This window comes from Nicotiana tomentosiformis, chromosome 2 (genome assembly GCF_000390325.3).
Source record: "Nicotiana tomentosiformis chromosome 2, ASM39032v3, whole genome shotgun sequence".
NCBI classification, from domain to species: domain Eukaryota; kingdom Viridiplantae; phylum Streptophyta; class Magnoliopsida; order Solanales; family Solanaceae; genus Nicotiana; species Nicotiana tomentosiformis.
In genome coordinates this window covers 73763116-73786835 of record NC_090813.1, presented here as the reverse complement: position 1 = coordinate 73786835, position 23720 = coordinate 73763116, and the positions used below count along the sequence as shown (strand labels likewise).

Sequence of the window (23720 nt, the reverse complement as noted above, 5' to 3'; positions counted from 1 at the left end):
ATTCTACACGTATTTCTTTGCTATAGGGTTGGCGCTCTAGTTTTCATAAACTTGTTTTTGAGTTGCATTGACGACTTGAGGTATGTTAAGGCTATCCCTTTTTTTCTTTCTGGCATGATCCAAATGATACAAACGAAACGAGTAAAATACGCAACGTTCATAAATGACTTTATTCATAGAAATACTAGAGGTGTCTATATTCTTGATTCCCCATGTGGATTATTATTATATCCTCTATTCATTGGTCTCAAAAAAATACGTATTTGATAAAGTTTGTCCGTAAGGCATATTGATTTTATGATATTCGAAAAATTTTATTAACGTATTTCTATTGCATTTCATGCATTTATACATGTACATTTACCCATGACCAGAAGGCGTTATATACGCGTATATTATATGTATATGGGATATGATAAAAGGTTAATGCGTTATATAAGCACCACCACTTGATCAGCTGGTATATATTGATGATTTTGCCCACAGTGGCCGAGATGATATGATGGGATGCCCTTAGAGGCTTGATGATGTTATGTACACCTATACCTATGCATGATACGACATTTACACGAACGTGCATGATATTATAAATGTTTCAGGATTCACAAAGTTATTTAGACTCACAAGTGGAATTCTTTACCCCATGTTTCATCTATGTCTTTTATGTACTGATTTTCATGCTTTACATACTTAGTACATTATTCGTACTGACGTCCCTTTTTTTCGGGGGACGCTGCATTTCATGGCCGCATGTGCAGGTAGACTGGCTGACGGCCCCCCTTCTTAGGATCCTTGATCAGCAAGGGTTGGTGTGCTCCATTTGATCCAAAGCTTCTTTGAGTTTTGGTACGGTGTGTTTATATATATATATGGGTACGACGGGACCCATTCTCTTCCTTTATACAGTTGTACACTCTATTAGAGGTCTGTAGACAGTCATGTATAGCTATATAGTATGTGGCCTTGTCATCTCGCCCTACAGTATATATATGTATGTATATATATCTTTTGGGCCTGTTTTCCCACGTAGGTTATTCATATGAATTAATAGTTTATTTCTAGACGTTATGCATGACCTACACTTATTTCATGTTTATATCTTAGACGAATACTTATGGGTGTTCGATAGGTAGAACTCGGGCACTCGTCACGGCCTATCAGTTTGGGTCGTGACAAATTACTTGCTAATCGTTGTCTTGTACTCAGTCATGGTTTTATTTGTGTATCATATCTCAGCCTCTTCTTGATTCTAGTTGATACACTATGTTATCTTTATTTGGGCCGATCTTTGTGATTTCCGAGAGCCCGAGAGATTAGAGAGGTTGATGACTGAGTGAGGCCGAGGGCCTGTCTATGAGGTATTGATACTATGGCACATGAGTTGTCCGTGCAGTACGTGAGTTGTCCGTGTAGTTCCACATATTGATACTATAACACGTCAGTTATCCGTGCATCACGTGAGTTATCCGTGCGGATATAGCGCTTGGGCTGAAAGGAGCCCCTCCGGAGTCTGCACACCTGTAACACCCCGAAAAATTTTCTAAGTGTTTTAAGACCATTAAGAAGATTGGCGGATGCTAAATATATCAATTCGGGTATGAACAAGACTGGTAATTTGAATGATATCAATTGATCATGATAATATATGTATGAGGTGCATTAAAAATAGTTTAGGGTCTAAGAAGAGCCCTAAGTCTAAGTCAAGTTGAAAATTATATGATTGGATAAAGTTTCAAGTGAGTTTGCACAAGATCTAACTTCAAACGAAGATAACTCTCAGGATATGAAGATTTATATAGTTTATAACCTATCAAATTAAATCTCTTTGAGTCTAGTTTCCAACGCATCAAACCGTTCGTCATTTGGAGATTTCTACAAGACGTTATGACTATTTTACTAAAGAGTGGCAGAACAGCTACGCGAGTCTTGCGTAGCCTACGCAGATTTGCGTAGGCAAAATCAGTATGGTAGTGAGGGGAGGGTTAAGCTGCGTAGCCAATCTGTGTAGGGTTTTGGGTTCTAGAGAGAAGGTGGAGCATCCTCAACCCAAATACACATCAAAGGTAAGTTTTATGATATTTTTATAATGGATTAACACTAGTTAATGGTAGTATTAACATCTACATAGATTGAAATTCATAGGAATTTCTCTAATCTTCAAGAATCATTCAAAAGGGTTCAATTTAGGGTTTGAGCTACAAGAGGTAAATTCTCCACCCTACACTTAAAATACAACTATGGATTAAGTATTTGGGATGTATTGTGAAGTAGAAAGTACCAATTGGTTGAAGAATTATGCTAATCCTTGAAATGGGTATTGTGAGTTAGGGTTCTTGAATGGAGAAGAAGATGAATAGTAAATTTTTGAATCTTGTTAGGATGGTTGGTGATTCTAGTGCTTCAATAGCTTAATAATGATTAACTATTGAATCATATAACCTATATTGGGGCTTAAAGGCTAAGGATGAAATCTATTAGGGATAAAAGGGATATCATGGGTGAATTGGGCTTGTTGAAGACTTTAATTGAAGATTTGAGGATCGAGTTGATGTCAGAATTTGGTGAAATTTGTATGATTGGATGGGCGTTCATATTTTGTAACCTTTGTCGGGTTCCGAGACGTGGGTCCCACGGGCGATTTTTGGATGAATTTTTAGATTTTTATGAAAAAATTATATTTTCATATGGAATTAATTCCTATAATTTTTATTGACTGAATCGAATTATTTGTGGCTAGATTCGAGGCGTTTGGAGGCCAATTCACGAGGCAAAAGCATAGCGAAATAGGAAATTACACAAGTTGAGGTAAGTAACAGTTTTAAATATGGTCCTGAGGGTATGAAACCCCTGATTATTGGATTATGTGAGTATTCTGGAGGTGACGCACATGCTAGGTAACGGGCGTGTGAGTGGGCACCGTAGGAATTGGGACTTGGTCCATTCCATGAAACTGTAAAGTTGTATAACTTGTTGCTAGCTATATGCTCTCCTTGTGTTATAGAGATTTGACTGCAAATTATGTTATAAATCATGTTTAGGTTTTATGTTGGTATTGTTGGGACCTTGAACTACCTGCGTAATTGTTGTTTCGTACTCAGTCATAATTTACTTATTTATTTTATCTCAGTCTCTATTATTCATTATTTATGCATCATATCATTATTGTTGGGGTTGATTTCATGATTATTGAGAGCCCGAGAGACTGGAGAGATTTATGACTGAGTGAGGTCGAGGACCTGATTGTGAGAGATTATATTATAGCACATGAGTTATCCGTACAGCACGTGAGTTGTATGTGCGGGATATTATAGCACGTGAGTTGTCCGTGTGGGATATTATAGCACGTGAGTTGTCCGTGCAGCACGTGAGTTGTCCGTGCGGATCCTTGTATTATACTATAGTACGTGAGTTTTCAGTGCGGATCCAGATATTTATACTATGGCACATGAGTTGTCCGTGCAACGCGTGAGTTGTTCGTGCAGATTATAGCGCTTGGGTTGTAGGAGCCCCTCCGGAGTTTGTACACCCCCAGTGAGCGCGGGTACCTATTGAGTGGGAGTGCTGAGGGCTGAGAGTCGAGTGGATGAGCTGTTGTGACGAGTTGAGTATTTGTTGCCCTGAGAGGCTGTACTTGCTTTTCATTTGTTGTTGCACTTAGTTGCTATCTGTCATTGATGTGAAATTCTCTGAAAGATTTTATATCCGGATTACATGAACTTCAACTGTATAAAACTGATTTGAAAACTTTTGGAATTGAAAGCATGTCTGCTCTCTGCCGGAATTACTAAAAATGAACTGTAACTGTGTAGCTCGTCATTATCTTCAGTTCCTTATTTATTATTGTTACTTGCTGAGTTGGTTGTACTCATACTACACCCTGCACTTTGTGTACAGATCCAGGTGTTCCCGGACATAGCGGGTGTTGATTCTCTCATACAGTTAATTTTTCGGATATTTAGAGGTAGTTGCCATGTTTCGCAGACCTTGTCTCTCCTTCCCTATCTCCTTGTTATTGTATTTGGTCTCAGACTATCATAGACCATATTTTCCAGACTTGTATTCATATTAGATGCCCATGTACTCAGTGACACCAGGTTTTGGGGAGTGTTCGTATCAATATTTGAGGGATTTTGTATTATATTTAAATATTATGTTTTTCAAACTTAAAGGAAATCGGGGGTTATTGATATTATCAACCTGCCTAGTTTTGAGATAGGAGCCATCACGACAGGTCAGATTTTGGGTCGTGACAACAACCCCAGTGCGCATGTACCTATTGAGTGTGAGTACTGAGGGCTGAGAGCCGAGATATTTGAGCTGTTGTGATGAGTTGAGTGACTGTTGCCCTGAGAGGTTGTACTTTCTTTTTCATTTGTTGATGTACTTAGTTGTTATCTGTCATTGTTGTGAAATTCCTAAAAGATTTTATATCTGAATTACCTGAACTTTAACTGTATAAAATTGATTGGACTTAAACAGCCGGATGCGAAAGCATGTCTTTTCTTTGCTGGAATTATTGAAAATGGATTGTAATTGTATAGCTCGTCACTTCTTCTCAGTTCCTTATTTATTTATGTTACTTGATGAGTTGGTTGTACTCATGATACACCCTGTACTTCATGTGCAGATCTAGGTATGTTTGATCACGGAGGTCATTGTGTTCGTGCATGATCGAGTACCGGAGACTACGAGGTAGCTGCCGGCATCCGCAGACCTTGTCTATCCTTCTATGTTTTCTTTCTTTCCTGTATTGATACTTAGACATTGTTTTCATTAGACTGGATATCTAGATGCTCATAACTTGGTGACACCCCGATGTTTGGTGCTATCTTTCCGCATTGTATTTTGAATTTAACTCCGATTTTTGTAAAAGTCTCTAGTATGAAAAAGCTTTGAATTATCCTTTTAATGAAATATTGAAGTATTTTGAAAGGTTGGCTTAGCTAGTACCATCGATAGGCACCATCACGACAGGTTAGAGTTTTGGGTCGTGACAAATTGGTATCAGAGCCTAGGTTACATAGGTCTCATGAGTCATGAGCAGGTTTAGTAGAGTCTTGCGGATAGGTACGGAGATGTCTGTACTTATCTTTGAGAGGCTGCCAAACCCTTAGGAAATTTCACATTCTTGATTTCCTGTCATGCGAGTCTTTTGATTTTGGTAACTAAATTTCTGTTGTTCTAATTCTCTCATAGATGGTGAGGACGCGTACTACCGGGCAGGATGGATAGCCCCCAGTACCACCAGTCGGGGCTGCGAGAGGCCGAGGTCGCGGTAGAGGCCATGGTAGGGGCAGAGGTGCAGCTCGCACCGCAACTAGGGCAACACCTGCAGATCTACTAGTTGCCCCAGTTCAGGAGGAGGCTCCAGTTGTGGACGAGCCTATGGGACCAGCTCAGGCACCACCTGTGCCTATTGTGATTCCAGGCCTTCAGGAGGCCTTAGCTCAGATCATGACCGCGTGTACCAGTCTTGCTCAGGCGGTCTCTGCTCCGGCCGCAGCAGCCACTTCTCAAGCTGGGGAAGGTGCTCAGACTTCCGCCGCCCGCACACCAGAGTAGGGTGTATAGGGATTCCAGACACCGGGGGCACCACCAGCTCAGCCGGTTGTAGTTGCTCAGGACTATGTGGTTCCTATCATACCTGATGATAAGTAGCGTCGATTGGAGAGGTCTGGGAGACTCTAGCCTCCATCTTTTAGCGGTGCCGAGGGAGAGGATGCACAGGGCTTCTTGGATAGGTGCTAGAGGATACTCCGTACTGCATATATTTTAGAGGCCAGTGGGGTCTCGTTCACTACTTTTCAGTTCTGTTGGCTGCCTTCAGTTGGTGGGAGGCGTACAAGAGGCATAGGCCGGTCGGCACAGCACCCCTTACCTGGCAGCAGTTCTCTGGTCTATTTCTGGAGAAGTTCGTGCCTCAGTCCCGCAGAGAGGAGTTGCGCAGGTAGTTCGAGCAGCTTCGTCATGGTGATATGTCCGTGACACAGCATGAGATGAGATTTTCAGAGTTGGCCCGGCATGCTATCTGGTTGGTTCCCACAGACAGGGAGAGGATCAAGAGGTTCATATATGGCCTCACATTTTAGCTGCGATTGCTTATGACTAGAGAGAGAGTCTGGTGCTACTTTCGACGAGGTTGTCAACATTTCTCGTCAGATTGAGATGGTTTGCATCCAGGAGCGGGTTGAGAGGGAGGCCAAGAGGCCTCGTGGTCAGGGTGGCTTCAGCGGTGTTCCTTCTGGGGGCAGTTCCGCAATGGTAGGGGTCGTCCTTTCAAACATGCTCATATGGCTCGCCCAATTCACTGTGGTGCATCATCTGGCCACGGGTCATACAGTCATCAACAGGGCCAGTCTTTATTTAGTGCACTATCGGCACAGAGTTCTCACCAGGCCTCGTCAGCTCAGGTTTCCATGAGTAGTTCCTCTGGGCATCAGGAGCAGCAGTTCCATCAGAGGAGGGGTTGTTTCGAGTGCGGAGATTTTGGTCACATTAAGAGAGATTGCCCTAGGTTGTTGGGTGGGGCTCCACAGCAGAGTACTCAGTTGATGGCACCAGCACCAGCAGCTCTACCACCCGCCCAGCCAGCTAGGGGTAGGGTTCAGTCAGCTTGAGGTCGCCCTAGAGGAGGAGGCCGATCAGGGGGCAGCCAGGCCCGTTTCTATGCTCTTCCTGGCAGACCAGATGTCATTGCTTCAGATGCTGTGATTACAGGTATTGTCTTAGTTTGCCACAGAGATGCCTCTGTATTATTTGACCCTGGTTCCACTTATTCATATGTGTCTTCATATTTCGCTCATTTTATGGATATGCCACGTGAGTCCCTAGTTTTATCTGTTCATGTATCCACTCCAGTAGGTGATACTATCATTGTGGACCGTGTATATCGGTCATGTGTGGTGACTATTGGGAGTCTGGAGACCAGAGTAGATCTTTTGCTGCTTAGTATGGTCGATTTTGATATGATATTGGGTATGGATTGGTTGTCTCCATGTCATTCTTTTTAGATTGTCATGCTAAGATCGTAACGTTAGCGATGTCGGGGTTGCCGAGAATTGAGTAGAGCGGTTCTATAGACTATGTTCCAAGTAGAGTGATTTCATACCTGAAGGCTCAGCAGATGGTTGAGAAGGGTTGTCTATCCTATTTGGCTTTTGTGAAGGATGTTAGTGCAGAGGTCCCTACTATTGATTCTGTTCCTGTGGTGCGAGATTTTTCGGATGTGTTTCCTGTAGACCTACTGGGCATGCCGCCCGACAGGGAAATTGATTTCGGTATTGATTTGGTGCCGGGAACTTAGCCCATTTCTATTCCACCGTATCACATGGCACCGGCAAAGTTGAAGGAATTGAAGGAGCAGCTTCAGGAACTCCTTGATAAGGGGTTTATTTGGCCTAGAGTGTCACCTTGGGGTGCACCGATTCTATTTGTAAAGAAGAAGGATGGTACTATGAGAATGTGTATTGATTACAAGTAGTTGAACAAGGTCACAATCAAGAACAAGTATCCATTGCCGCATATTGATGATCTATTTGACCAGCTTCAGGGAGCGAGGGTGTTTTCCAAGATTTATTTGAGGTCAGGGTATCACCAGCTGAAGATTCGGGACTTAGATATTCTTAAGACAGCTTTCAAAACCCGATATGACCATTATGATTTCCTTGTGATGTCTTTTGGGTTGACCAACGCCCCAGCAACGTTCATGCATCTGATGAATAGTGTGTTTCAGCCTTATCTTGACTCGTTCGTTATTGCATTCATTGATGACATCCTGGTGTACTCTCGTAGCCAGGAGAAACATGCCCAACATCTGAGGATTGTGTTACAGTGGTTGAGGGAGGAGAAGCTTTATGCAAAGTTCTCCAAGTGTGAGTTTTGGCTCAGTTCAGTGGCGTTCTTGGGACACATGGTGTCTAGTGAGGGTATTCAGGTAGACCCAAAGAAGATAACGGCGGTTCAGAGTTGGCCCAGACCGTCCTCAGCCACGGAGATTCAGAGTTTTCTCGGTTTGGCTGGTTATTACCACCGTTTTGTGGAAGGCTTCTCATCTATTGCATCGCCCTTGACTAAATTGACCCAAAAGGGTGCTCCTTTCAGGTGGTTGGAGGAGTGTCTCAAGACTTCTTTGACCACGGCTCCAGTTCTAGTTCTACGATCAGCTTCTTGTTTTTACACAAGGTATTGTGATGCCTCGAGGATCGGTATTGGGTGTGTTCTGATATATGAGGGTAGAGTGATTGCTTATGCTTCGCGCCAGTTGAAGCCTCATGAGAAGAACTATCCTGTCCAAGACCTTGAGTTAGCAGCTATTGTTCATGTCTTGAAGATTTGGCAGCACTATTTGTATGGGGTCTATTATGAGATTTACACTGATCATCGGAGTTTGTAGCATCTGTTCAAATAGAAGGATCTTAACTTGCATCAGCGAAGGTGGTTGAGGCTTCTTAAGGACTATGATATCACCATTTTATACCATCTCGGGAAGGCCAATGTGGTGGCCGATGCCTTGAGTCGCCGGGCAGAGAGTTTGGGGAGCTTAGCATATCTTCCAGCAACAGAGAGGCCATTGGCATTGGATGTTCAGGCCTTAGCCAGCCAATTTGTTAGACTGGATGTTTCTGAGTTGAGTCGAGTATTAGCTTGTGTGGTCTCTCGGTCTTCTCTTTATGATCGTATCAGGGAGCGTCAGTATGATGACCCCCATCTGCTTGTCCTTAAGGACACGGTTTATCATGGTGATGCTAAGAATGTCACTATTGGGGATGATGGTGCATTGAGGATGTAGGGCAGGCTATGTGTGCCTAATGTAGATGGTTTGCGTGAGCTGATTCTCTAGGAGGCTCACAGTTCGTGGTATTCTATTTATCTAGGTGCCGCGAAGATGTATCACGACTTGAGACAGCATTACTGGTGGAGGAGAATAAAGAAGGACATATTGGAGTATGTAGCTCGGTGTCTAAATTGCCAGCAGGTAAAGTATGAGCATCAGCGACCAGGTGGGTTGCTTCAGAAGTTAGAGATTCCGGAGTGGAAATGGGAGCAGATCACTATGGATTTCATTGTTGGGCTTCCACGGTCTCAGCGAAAGTTTGATGCAGTTTGGGTGATTGTAGATAGGCTGACCAAGTCAGCTCATTTCATTCCTATGATGACTACCTATTCTTTCGAGTAGCTGGCTCGAGTGTATATCTGCGAGATCGTCAGGCTTCATGGCGTACCAGTATCTATCATATCTGACCGGGGTATGCAATTTACATTATGGTTCTGGAGGGTCGTGCAGCATGAGTTGGGTACTGGAGTGGAGTTGAGCACGACATTTCAGCCTCGGACGGACGGACAGTCCGAGCGAACTATTCAGATATTAGAGGATATGCTCTGTGCGTATGTGATGGAGTTTGGGGTTTTGTGGTATCAGTTCTTTCCTCTAGAGGAGTTTGCCTACAACAACAGTTACTAGTCGAGCATCTAGATGGTACTGTATGAGACTCTGTATGGTAGGCAGTGTAGGTCTCCGGTGGGTTGGTTTGAGCCGGGTGAGGCTAGATTATTGGGTACAGACTTGGTTCAGGATGCTCCGGAGAAGGTTAAGGTGATTCAGGATAGACTACGCACAGCCCAGTCCGGACACAAGAGTTATACAGATCAGAAGGTTCACGATGTTGCATTCATGGTTGGAGAGAGGGTCTTGCTCCGGGTTTCGCCTATAAAGGGTGTTATGAGGTTCGGGAAAAAGGGCAAGCTGAGCCTAAGGTTCATTGGTCTATTTGAGGTATTGCGACGTGTTGGGGAGGTTGCTTATGAGCTTGCCTTGCCTCCCAGTCTAGCAGGAGTTCATCTAGTATTCCATGTTTCTATGCTCCGGAAGTATCACGGTGATCCGTCTCATATGTTAGTTATCAGCTCAGTCCAGTTGGACAATGATTTATCTTATGTTGAGGAGCCGGTGGCAATCTTGGATAGGCAGCTCCGAAAGCTGAGGTCAAAGAATATTTCTTCTGTGAAGGTTCAGTGGAGGAGCCAGCCAGTCGAGGAGGCGACTTGGGAGACCGAGCATGATATGCGCAGCCGTTATCCTCATCTTTTCACCACTTCAGGTATGTCTCTATGCTTGTTTGAGGATGAACGATTGTCTTAAGAGGGAGAGGATGTAACGACCCGGCCGGTCATTTTGAGTGTATTAGCCCCGATCCCCTATTTACTGCTTTTCCCGTATCTGTTTCTGCTTATGTGACTTGTCGGGAGGTCTTATTTTTGGTTTCAGAGTGTTTTGGGACACTTAGTCCCTAAAACGGAAGCTTAAGTCTTAGAAGTTTGACCGTAGTCGGAATTATGTGAAGACAACTCTAGAATGGAGTTCCGTCGGTTTCCTTAGCCCCATTGGGTGATTTTGAACTTAGGAGTGTGTCCGGACTGTGAATCTGAGGTCTGTAGCTAATTTAGGCTTGAAATAGCAAAAGTTGAATTTTTGGAAAGTTTGACCGGGGGGCTGACTTTTTGATATTGGGGTCGGATTGAGATTCTGGAAGTTGGAGTAGGTCCGTAATGTTGAATATGACTTGTGTGCAAAATTTGAGGTCAATCGGATGTGGTTTGATAGGTTTCGACGTCGTTTGTGGAATTTGGAAGTTTAGAAGTTCTTTAGGCTTGAATCCATGTGTAATCGGTGTTTTGATGTTGTTTTGGGTGATTTGAAGGTTCGACTAAGTTCGAATTGGGTCATATGACTAGTTGGTATGTTTGGTTGAGGTCCCGGGGACCTCGGGTTGATTTCGGATGGTTAACGGACGTGATTTTTGAGTTAATGAAGCAGCTGAAGTGTTGCTGCTACTGGTGTAACCGCATCTGTGGAGTGGGCACCGTAGGTGCGAGCCCGCAGAAGCGGGGAAGGAGCCTGCAGAAGCGGCGAAGGATGAGTTGAGCAGAGGTCGCAGGTGCGAAGATTTTCCCGCACATGCGATGGCCGTAGGAGCAGGCAGGTGGGCGCAGGAGCGAGATGGAAACGCAGGAGCGATGGGTTTCCCGTACCTGCGATAGGCGCAGATGCAGTCCTTTGATCGCGGAAGAGGAGGCAGCGAACAAGTGACTTCCGCAGGAGCGGGAATGTTTCCGCAGAAGCGGCCCCGCAGGTGCGGATAAATGGCCGCAGGTGCGAAAAGTCTGGGCATAAGGTTTAAAAGCAAGGGTTCGCGATTTTAGTCTTATTTCAACATTTGAGACTCGGACTTAGGCAATTTTGGAGAAGAGTTTTGAGGGGATTATTGAGGTAAGCTTCTTGTACTCATTTTTTATCATAAATCTTGATTCCCCACTGATTTTCCCACCTAATTAGCGAGATCTTGAAGTGAAATTTGGGGGTTTAGGGCTTGAGAATTGGAGAGCGGATTTTGGGGATTTGGAGGACCAAATGATATCAGATTTTGATGAATTAGTATGGTTAGACTCGTAAGTGAATGCGCTTTCAGGTTTTGCAACTTTTGTCGGATTTCGAGACGTGGGCCTGTGGGTTGAGTTTGAGCCGATTTCGGATTTTGGCTTATAATTTCATGTTTTTCTTGTGGAATTGATTCTTTTAGCCTATATTAATTATATCGTACTGCTTGTGGCTAAATTCGGGGCGTTTGGAGATTGATTCAAGGGGCAAAGGCATTGCGGAGTAGGATTTTGCGCGGTTTGAGGTAAGTTACTATTTTAAATTTGGTCATGAGGGTATAAAACCCCGGATTATTGGATTATGTGAGTATTTTGGAGGTGATGCACATGCTAGGTGATAGGTGTGTGGGCGTGCACCGTATGAATTGGGACTTGGTCCATTCCGTGAAACTATAAAGTTGAATAACTTGTTGCTAGCTATATTTTCTCCCTGTGTTATAGAAATTTGGCTGCAAATCATGTTAGAAATCATGCTTAGGCTATGTGATGTTACTATTGAGACCCGCAGAGGTCGCGTACTTGTTGAATTACTTGCTAATCGCTGTCTTGTTCTCAGTCATGGTTTTATTTGCATATCATATCTTAGCCTCTTCTTGATTCTTGTTGATACACTATGTTATCTTTGTTTGGGTCGGTCTTTGTGATTTCCTAGAGCCTGAGAGATTAGAGAGGTTGATGACTGAGTGAGGCCAAGGGCCTGTCTCTGAGGTATTGATACTATGGCACGTGAGTTGTCCGTGTGGCTCCACATATTGATACTATAGCACGTGAGTTGTCCTTGCGGATATAGCGTTTGGTCTGAAAGGAGCCCCTCCGGAGTCTGCACACCCCTAGTAAGCGCAGGTACCTATGGAGTGTGAGTACTGAGGGCTGAGAGCCGAGTGATTTGAGCTGTTGTGACGAGTTGAGTGATTGTTGCCCTGAGAGGCTGTACTTGCTTTTTCATTTGTTGATGCACTTAGTTGCTATCTGTCATTGTTGTGAAATTCCTGAAAGATTTTATATTTGAATTACCTGAACTTTAATTGTATAAAACTGATTGGACTTAAATTGCCGGATGTGAAAGCATGTCTATTCTTTGCTGGAATTATTAAACATGGACTGTAATTGTATAGCTCGTCACTACTTCTCAGTTCCTTATTTATTTCTGTTACTTGATGAGTTGGATGTACTCATGCTACACCCTGCACTTCATGTGGAAATCTAGGTGTGTTTGATCATGGAGGTCTTTGATTTCGTGCGCAATCGAGTACCAGAGACTACGAGGTAGCTGCCAGCGTCCGCAGACCTTGTCTCTCCTTCTATGTTTTCTTTCTTTCCTGTATTGATACATAGACATTGTATTCATTAGACTGGATATCTAGATGCTCATGACTTGGTGACACCCGATATTTGGGGCTATCTTTCCGCATTTTATTTTGAATTTAACTCCGATTCTGGTATGAAAAAGCTTTGAATTATCCTTTTTATGAAATATTGAAGTATTTTGAAAGGTCAGCTTGCCTAGTACCATCGAGAGGCGCCATCACCACAGGTTAGAGTTTTGGGTCGTGACAGTCTACTACGATGTGGACTAATCAATCTCCCACTAGTACTAAATGCAGATTCTCCGTTTGTCTTCCACCAACTTAAAGTGTCAAATGATGGTGTGCGGGGTAGCACATTTTATTCTAAATAAGAATCCAATTCCGATCTTGTGTCCATGTCCGAGCTACTCGACGCGACAAACCTATCAAAACTAGACAGTCGTTCACCCTCAACATGACCAACAACTTCACTAGAACTAGATACTTGGGATGACTCAGCTCCTCTACTCTTATATTCTTGAAAGAGATCAACATAATAGTTTCAAACTTCTTGAATTTTATCTGAAGCAACTTCTCCACCATAAATATGTGTAAGATAGAACTCCACCAACCTCATCTTTTACCTCGGATCAAAGATAGCAGTTACACCCATCAAAATATGTACTTCATCCCAATATTTCTTAAATTTCAACAAAATTGCTGATGCCATAGAGCTAATCAAAGGATTTAAACTTTTCACCAAGGCTTCCAATTCTAGTTTAATATCACAAACTTTAGAAAAATATTGAGTAGAAGTGGGATATTGAGTCCTTGAGAATTCTTCAGTGATATGGTAGAAAAGCTTTAATGTATCACAAACTTCTTTTGCTGCACTCCATTGCCCTTCGGTTGGAAAACAACGATAACTAAGGTCATTTAGGCTCAACTTCATAAACACATCTTTGTATTCTAGGGATGTTCTCAACATTAGATATGTTGAGTTCCAACGAGTAGGGCAATCATACTTTAACTTTTTGTTACAAGAAATATGTAGCAATCGTGCAGCTTCTTCAAGCCTTTCGATTCTGCCTGAAGACCCTATCCAATATAAGACACTGTCATGCACATTATTAATACTATCTTGTATCACCTTTAGTCCTTCTTGCACAATTAAATTCAAGATATGTGCGGCACATCGCACATGTAACATTCGACCCATCAACAATAAATCCCTTTTACAAAGTTTCTCATCTAGCAAGGTTTTTATCATAGCATTGTTTGTGCTACAATTATCAACTGTAATTGTTGAAATTCTTCTTTCAAGATTCCACTCTAACAAGCAATTAAGCAACGCATTACACAAAGTATCCTTATCATGTGGAGCAGGAACATAAACAAATCTAAGAATATGGCTTTGAAGTCTCCATGAATCTTCAATAAAATGTGTTGTAATAGCCATGAACCCTTTTTTGGTGTTGTCCAAAGTCCACGTATCAGTTGTTATTGCAATTTTACTTGTGAGTTTTTCCAATAACATAGATTGATTTCAAATTGTCGAAAATCTTCAGTATATCATTCTTGATTGTGTTCCTAGACACCATTTTGAACAACGGTTGGAAACTAGCAACAAACTTCCTAAATCCTACATGATCAACAATGAACAATGGATACTCGTGCAAAATGATAGCATGAGCAAGTTTTGTAATGACCCGACCAGTCGTTTTGAGAGTTGTAGCCCCATTCCCCCATTTACTGCTCAATTTATGCTTTACATTTGTTATGTGACTTGCCGGGGGTGATTAGTTTGGATCCGGTGAGGTTTTTGGAATGAATTGGAATACTTAGTTCCAAGGTTTAAAGTTTAAGTTGAAATAGTGATCGGATATCCACTTATGTGTAAACAACCCCGGAATAGAGTTTTGGTAATTCCAATAGCTCCGTATGGTGATTTTGGACTTACGAGCGTGTCCGGAAAATTTTTTGGAAGTCCGTAGTGGAATTTGGCTTGAAATGGCGAAAGTTGAATATTTGGGAAGTTTGACCGAGGAGTTGACTTTTTGATATCGGGATCGAAATCTAGTTCTGAAAATTGTTATAGCTCTGTTATGTCATTTATGACTTGTGTGCAAAATTTTAGGTCAATCGGACTTGATTTGATAGGTTTCGACATCGAATGTAGAAGTTAGAAATTCTTAAGTTCCTTAAGCTTGAATTGGGGTATGATTCGTGGTTTTAATATTGTTTTATGTGATTTGAGATTTCAACTAAGTTCGTATGATATTTTAGGACTTGTTGATGTATTTGGTTGAGGTCCCAAGGGCCTCGGGTGAGTTTCGGATGGTTAACGGATCAAGAATTGAAGTTGAGAGACTGTTGAAGTTGAGTTTGCTGGTTTTTGGCTGATCTGGTTTCCTTCATCTGTCAAAAATCGAGGTCAAAATCGAGGTAAAAAATCGAGGTCAAAATCGAGGTCAGGAAATCGAAGTCACGAAATCGAAGTCAGGAAATCGAGGTCAGCGCCTGGACAGAGACTTTAAGTTATAAAACGGGCGCTTCGTCCCATTTTCTATTTTTGACAAATTGGAGCTTTGGGAGAGGCGATTTCTGAGAGATTTTCAAGGAAAAATATTGGGGTAAGTGATTCTAACTCGGATTTGATCAATATACATGAATATATCATTGTTTTCATCATTTAATTAGTGTTTTAAGATGGACATTTGGGAAAAAATTTAGAAATCTCATAAAACGAATTTTTGAGATTTCGGAGTCGGATTTGAGTGAAACTAGTATGGTTGGACTCGTAATTGAATGGGTTGTCGAATTTTGTAAGTTTCGTCGGATTTCGAGACGTGGGCCCCACGATTGATTTTTGGGTTAAATTTCAGATTTTGTTAGAAAATTTATATTTTCATATGGAATTTATTCCTATAATTTGTATTGATTGAATCGAATTAATTATGACTAGATTTGAGTCGATCAGAGTCAAACAATCGAGGAAAAGGCATACTACTTGAATGATTGAGTGTGGTTTGAGATAAGTAACTTATCTAAACCTTGTGTGGGGGAAATTTTCCTTAAGATTGGTATTGATATGAAAATGTTGATGTGTTGAAAGTCGTGTACACGAGGTGACGAGTGTGTACAATGGCTAAATGTGGAAGATTATATTTTTAAATTGTGTAGAGCACTGTTGTATATTAATTAAATTATTTTATTTTGTTATATTCATCATCATTAATATATTTTCGTATTTTAAATTTGCCTGGCATGTTCCTGCTAAGTGTTTTACTTGTTTAGTTGAAACTCTGTTTCTTTTGTTATGTGCATTACTTGAAGGATAGATTTCTTAATTTAAATATTATTAAAAATAAAGTATTTTACATTTAAAAATTTATTATTTACACAATGTGTTAAATTTTGTGAAATATTATTTTTGCTGAATATTTTGTGAGATTTTCGTACTCATTGTGATGGAGCCATGAGCTCTTTAATATGGAAAATATTGTTGTTGATTTATTTTGGTATGAGCTGTGAGCTCTTTATTGTGAAAAAATATTGTTGTTGATTTATTTTGGCAAGTTGAAATATTTGGGCACTTGAGGTGCAAATTATGATATATTGCGATATTGATATGCATGCGGTAGTATAAGGTCTGGGTGTGGAAACGCATGCGGTGAGATAAGGGTGGCTTGATACGCGTGGCTAGTAGGGGAACTACTAGAAGTCATGCGGTGTAATAAAGGTGGCTAAAACGCGGGACGCTATTTCGAAAAAAATGTTTTCTTTAAAACTTTAATGTGAAGGCTCTCGCGGTGATATAAGTAATCCAGGTCAAATATCGAGGTCAAAATCGAGGTCAGGAAATCCAGGTCAGGAAATCGAGGTCAGAAAATTGAGGTCAGGAAATCGAGGGCAGCGCCTCGACAAAGACTTAAGTTATAAATCGGGGGTTTCGTCCCATTTTTCATTTTTGACAAATTGGAGCTTTGGGAGAGGCAATTTTTGAGAGACTTTCATGCAAAAACATTGGGGGTAAGTGATTCAAACTCGGATTTGGTCAATATACACGAATATATTATTGTTTTTATCATTTAATTAGTGTTTTAAGATGGAAATTTGGGAAACAATTTAGAAATCTCATAAAACGAATTTTTGAGATTTCGGAGTCGGATTTGAGTGAAACTAGTATGGTTGGACTCGTAATTGAATGAGTTATCGGATTTTATGAGTTTCGTCGGATTCTGAGGCATGGGCCCCATGGACGATTTTTGGGTTAAATTTTGGATTTTGTTAGAAAAATTGTATTTTCATATGGAATTTATTCCTATAATTGTATTGATTGAATCGAATTAATTATGACTAGATTCAAGCCGATCAAAGTAGAAAAATCGAGGAAAAGGCATACTACTTGACTGATTGAGCGTGGTTTGAGGTAAGTGACTTGTCTAACCTTGTGTGGGGAAAACTTCCCTTAGGATTGGTATTGATATGAAAATGTTGATGTGTTGAAAGTCGTGTACACAAGGTGACGAGTGTATACACTGGCTAAATATGGAAGATTATGTCTTTAAATTGTGTAGAGCATTGTTGCATATTAATAAAATTATTTTATTCTGTGATATTCATCATCATTAATATATTTTCGTATTTTAAATTTGTCTGACCTGTTCGTGCAAAGTGTTTTACCTGTTCAGCTGAAACTCTGTTTCTTTTGTTCTGTGCATTACTTGAAGGATGAATTTCTTAATTTAAATATTATTAAAAATAAAGTATTTTACATTAAAATTTTGATATTTAGACAAGGTGTTAAATTTGTGAAATATTATTTTTGCTAAATATTTTGTGAGATTTTCGTACTCATTGTGATGGAGCCGTAAACTCTTTATTATGGAAAATATTGTTGTTGATTTATTTTGGAATGAGCCGTGAGCTCTTTATTGTGAAAAAATATTGTTGTTGATTTATTTTGGCAATTGAAATATTTGGTCACTTGAGGTGCAAATTATGATATATTGTGATATTGATACGCATGCGGTGGTCTAAGGTCTGAGTGATGAAACGCATGCTGTGAGATAAGGGTGGCTTGATACGCGTGGCTAGTAGGGGAACTACTAGAAGTCATACGGTGTGATAAAGGTAGCTAAAACGCGGGATACAATTTCGGAAAAAATGTTTTCTTAAAAAGTTTAATGTGAAGGCTCCCGCGGTGATATAAGAAATCGAGGTCAAAATCGATGTCAAAAATCGAGGTCAAAATCGAGGTCAGGAAATCGAGGTCAGGAAATCGAGGTGAGAAAATCGAGGTCACGAAATCGAGGGCAGCGCCTAGATAGAGACTTTAAGTTATAAAACGGGGGCTTCGTCCCATTTTTCATTTTTGACAAATTGGAGCATTGGGAGAGGCGATATTTAAGAGATTTTCAAGGAAAAATATTGGGGTAAGTGATTCTAACTCGGATTTGGTCAATATACACGAATATATCAATGTTTTCATCATTTAATTAGTGTTTTAATATGGAAATTTGGGGAAAATTATAGAAATTTCATAAAATAAATTTTTGAGATTTCAATGTCGATTCGGAGTCAGATTTGAGTGAAACTAGTATGGTTGGACTCGTAATTGAATGAGTTATCGGATTTTATGATTTCGTCGGATTCTGAGGCATGGGCCCCATGGACGATTTTTGGGTTAAATTTTGGATTTTGTTAGAAAAATTATATTTTCATATGGAATTTATTCCTATAATTTATATTGATTGAATCGAATTAATTATGACTAGATTTGAGTCGATCGGAGTCGAAAAATTGAGGAAAAGGCATACTACTTAACTGATTAAGCGTGGTTTGAAGTAAGTGACTTGTCTAACCTTGTGTGGGGAAAATTTCCCTTAGGATTGGTATTGATATGAAAATGTTGATGTGTTGAAAGTCATGTACACGATGTGATGAGTGTGTACACGGGCTAAATGTGGAAGATTATGTCTTTAAATTGTGTAGAGCACTGTTGCATATTAATTAAATTATTTTATTCTGTTATATTCATCATCATTAATATATTTTCGCATTAATATATTCATCATCATTAATGGAAGCCACATGTACCTTCTTCCGGATATCATCATTCCTAATCTTATCTATCCTAGTGTGCCCGCACATCCACCGCAACATCCTCATTTCTGCTACTTTCATCTTCTGTATATGTGAGTTCTTAACGGGCCAACACTCAGCCCCATACATCATGGCCGGTCTAACCATTGCTTTATAAAACTTACCTTTGAGTATCGGTGGCACTCTCTTGTCACACAGGACTCCAGATGCTAACCTCCACTTCATCCATCCTACCCCAATACAGTGTGTGACATCCTCGTCGATCTCCCCTCCCCCTGGATAACCGAACCAAGGTACTTGAAGCTGCCTCTACTCGGGATGACCTGCGAATCAAGCCTCACATCCACGCCCTCTTCCCCTGGCTTAGTGCTGAACTTACACTCCAGGTATTCCGTCTTCGTCCTACTCAGCTTGAAACCCTTAGACTCAACAGCATGTTTCCAAACCTCCAGCCTCTCGTTAACACCGGCTCGCGACTCATCAATCAAAACTATGTCATCGGCAAATAGCATGCACCATGGCACATCCCCTTGAATATGGTGTGTTAACGCGTCCATCACCAGGGCGAATAAGAACGGACTTGAAGGATGGAATTCTTAATTTAAATATTATTAAAAATAAAGTATTTTACATTTAAAAATTTGATATTTAGACAATTTGTTATATTTGTGATATATTATAGGAAGATGTGGAGGTCGAGTATTAGAGTTGTAGGTTAGGATGTAGTTGAGTCTTGACTTACTTCGTACCATTGTGGGACTGGCCACGTAGGGTTTTATTCTAGGGTAGCTAGTGACAATGTTGTGTTTTACTACTTCGCTTTTCAGTGTATGTCCTATTTACTAACTATCGTTTTTGCTTTGCATCTTTCTTCTGCATTTCATGGTGTTCCTATTTTTTTCTATGATTGTTGTGGTGATACTAATGTTGTCTCCTCTTGTCATTTTGTCTTTTTATTTTCTTGAACCGAGGGTCTTTCGGAAACAGCCTCTCTACTCCTTTGGGGTAGGGGTAAGGTCTACGTATACACTACCCTCCCCAGACCCCATTAGTGGGATTCTACTGGGTTGTTATTGTTGTTGTTGCTGTTGTTGTTGTATTTTTGCTGAATATTTTGTGAGATTTTTGTACTCATTGTGATGGAGCCGTGAGTTCTTTATTATGGAAAATATTATTGTTGATTTATTTTGGCATGAGTCGTGAGCTCTTTATTGTGGAAAAATATTGTTGTTGATTTATTTTGGCAAGTTGAAATATTTGGGCATTTGAGGTGCAAATTGTGATATATTGTGATATTGATACGCATGCGGTGGTATAAGGTCTAGGTGTTGAAACGCATGCTGTGAGATAAGGGTGGCTTGATACGCATGGCTAGTAGGGGAACTACTAGAAGTCATGCGGTGTGATAAAGGTGGCTAAAAAAAGCTGTCTTAAGAATATCTGAATCCCAAATCTTTAGATGATGATAACCGGACATCAAATCAATCTTGGAGAACACCCTCGCTCCCTGAAGCTGGTCGAATAAATCATCAATATGAGGCAAAAGATACTTGTTCTTTACTGTGACCTTGTTCAACTGCCTGTAATCAATACATATTCTCATGGAACCATCCTTCTTTTTCATAAATAGAACCGGTGCACCCCAAGGTGACACACTAGGCCGAATAAATCCCTTATCAAGGAGTTCTTGAAGCTATTCTTTCAATTCCTTCAACTTTTCCAGTTCCATACGATACAGTGGAATATAAATGGTCTGAGTGCCCGGCACCAAATCAATACCAAAGTCAATATCTCTGTCAGGCGGCATGCCCGACAGGTCTGTAGGAAACACATCCGGAAAATCACGTACCACCGGAACAAAATCAATGACAGGAGTCTCTGCATTAACATCCCTCACAAAAGCCAAATAAGATAGGCAACCCTTCTCAACCATGTGCTGAGCCTTCAAATATGAAATCACCCTACTTGGTACATAATCTACAGAACCGCTCCACTCAACCCTCAAAATTCCCGGCATAGCCAACGTCAGTATCTTAGCGTGACAATATATAACAACATGACATGGAGATAACCAATCCATACCCAATATCACATTAAAGTCAACCATACTGAGCAACAATAGATCCACTCGGGTCTCCAGACCCCTAATAGTCACCACACATGACCGATATACGCGGTCCACAATAATAGTATCGCCCACAAGAGTAGATACATGTACAGATGAAACTAAATGCTCACAGGGCATATCCAGAAAATGGGCAAAATACGAGGAAACATATGAATACGTGGAACCAGGGTCAAATAATACTGAGGCATCTCTGTGACAAACTGAGACATGTAATCACAGCATCTGAAGCAATAGCATCTGGTCTGGCAGGGAGAGCATAGAAATGGGCCTGACCACCCCCTGATCTGCCTCCCCCTATAGGGCGACCCCTAGCTGACTCACCTCCACCCCGAGCTGACTGGGCGGGTGGTGAGGTAACTGGTGTTGTAGTCGAAGGCTGACTCCTCTACTGAGATAGACCTCTATGATGACAAGGACACTGCCTCCACATATTCCCAAGCTCCCCACACTCAAAACAACTCCCTGGTGCTGGTGGTGGAAGCTGAAGGGAACCCCTAGCACCGGGATGAATGGTAGAAGAACCTGGCATGGAAGAGCCCTGAACAGGTGGAGCACGGGGCGAACTCTGAGCTAGAAGGGTACTAAGTGATGAGTGGCCCTAATGAGAACTGTGAGAACCATGGCCAGATGATGCACCCCGATGAAATGGCCGAGCTGACTGAGCCTGTCTGAAATGACGAACTCTACCGTGCTGGAACTGACCCCCAAAAGGAGCACTGCCGAATCCAACTCGTGAGACCTATGTAACCTAATGCTCTCATACCAACTGTCACGACCCGAAATTCCCTCCTTCAGACCGTGATGGCGCCTAACATTTCACTTGCTAGGCAAACCGACGTTAGAATAATATTAACAAATTTTTAAACCAATTTTAAATTATTAAAAATCAAGAAAACAAAAGCGGAAGCAAAGTTTGAAACATAGTGAAATAATCCATATTAACAACGGTGTCTAAATACCATCCCAGAATTTGTGTCACAAGTGCACGAGCTTCTAGAATAAATACAAATAAAGGGCTGAATAAAATAAAGTTGTCTGGAAATAAACACACAGCTAAAGTAAAATAGACGGGGACTTCAGAACTACGGACGCCATGCAGTTATACCTCAAGTCACCTCTGGTAGCTGAAATCCGAGCAAGTCTATGGTACGCCGTTGGGACCAACTCCAAAATCTGCACAAGAAGTGCAGATTGTAGTATCAGTACAAGCGACCCCATGTACTGGTAAGTGCTGAGCCTAACCTCGACAAAGTAGTGACAAGGCTAAGGTGGTTCACTTACATTAACATATACGCAATATTAATAACAATAACAAATAATAGAAATCAATCAGGTAACTCATTTATAGTAATTGACGCCAACTCAGCATTCATAATCCATTATTATTTCAATCAATTCTGTTGCAGCGTGCAACCCGCTCTCACAATATATTCACATTCAATTCTGTTGCAGCGTGCAACCCGCTCTCCCTATATTTTTCTTTTAATCAAGTCTCTCATATATTTATTCTATTTATAATGGGATAAAAATCGGGGTCAAAATATGGCAAAAATACCCCTGCAGATCACATCTGCGACCGTAGAATGGGTCACAGATCACGTTCGCGGTCCGCATAAATGCAAATCCACCGCATAGTTGCACGCCCAATTGCCCAGTTGTTTATCGCTTATGCGGTCCACGTGTTGATTATGCGATCGCAGACTATGCCGCAAAAGTGCTCTCGCAGAACCCTTTCTTGAACTTATGGGGTCATTACGCGGCCCGCACAAGCGTTATACAACCGCATACTAGACCGCATAAGCGGGATGCTATTTCGGAAAAAATATTTTCTTTAAAAATTTAATGTGAAGGCTCCTGCGGTGATATAAGGAAATGAGATATTCTGAATTTATTTATGATTTGGAACTACGAGGCGGTACCTCGGGAGTTCCCTTGTTGATATTTCTTTATGGCTGCATTGTTTTTGGTTATTTTTTTTGTTATCCTTAAAGTTTTAAATTTCTGTTTTCCTTCCGCGAGGTGTTAATTGCCCTTATTCTGTGTAGTTAAATTGTGACATACTACTTACTTGATTTATCCACATTGTTATTATTGTTATTACATTGTTAAACTTTTCTCCCTGTCTTTCATTATTCCAGTAGGGCCTAACCTGACCTTGTCACTACTCTACCGAGGTTAGGCTTGGCACTTACTGGGTACCAGTGTGGTGTACTCATACTACACTTCTGCACATCTTTTTGTGCAGATTCAGGTACTTCCTATCAGACCAGGTATCAGGGAACTAGCTGCACGTGGAGACTTCAAGGTATATCTGTCAGCGTCCGCAGACCTCAAAGTCCCCTTCTATCCTTATTGTGTTGTTTTCCTTAATCTCTTTATATTTTGATGTATAGAGACACTTAGAATAAATTCTTAGAAGCTTGTGACTTATTTCTACTGGATTTTGGAAGTTGTAACTATTTGAATCGCAGTTTGATTTATTTTATATGTTGAGATTTGAGTTTGAGTTTTGTATTTCGCATAATTGATAGGCTTACCTAGTCTTAAAGACTAGGTGCCATCACGACATCTTACAGAGGGAATTTGGGGTCGTGATAAGTTGGTATCAGAACTTTAGGTTCATAGGTGTTATGAGTCACAAGAAGGTTTAGTAGAGTCTCCCGGATCGGTACGGAGACGTCTATACTTATTTTCGGGAGGCTATGTAACTGTTAGGAAAATGTTCACTTCTTTGATTCCTTATCGTGCGCATTTGTTGACTCCGA

At 41.1% G+C, this 23720-nt stretch overlaps 1 long non-coding RNA gene across 1 annotated transcript in view; it reads right to left on the bottom strand.

Moving 5' to 3' along the window:
* Window positions 1-13425: 13425 nt before the first annotated feature.
* Window positions 13426-23720, bottom strand: part of LOC138906543 (uncharacterized) — a 34234-nt gene continuing 23939 nt past the window's right edge. The window contains exon 2 of the long non-coding RNA XR_011413983.1: window positions 13426-13622. This is a non-coding gene — a long non-coding RNA (uncharacterized lncRNA). The remainder of the gene's footprint in view (window positions 13623-23720) is intronic.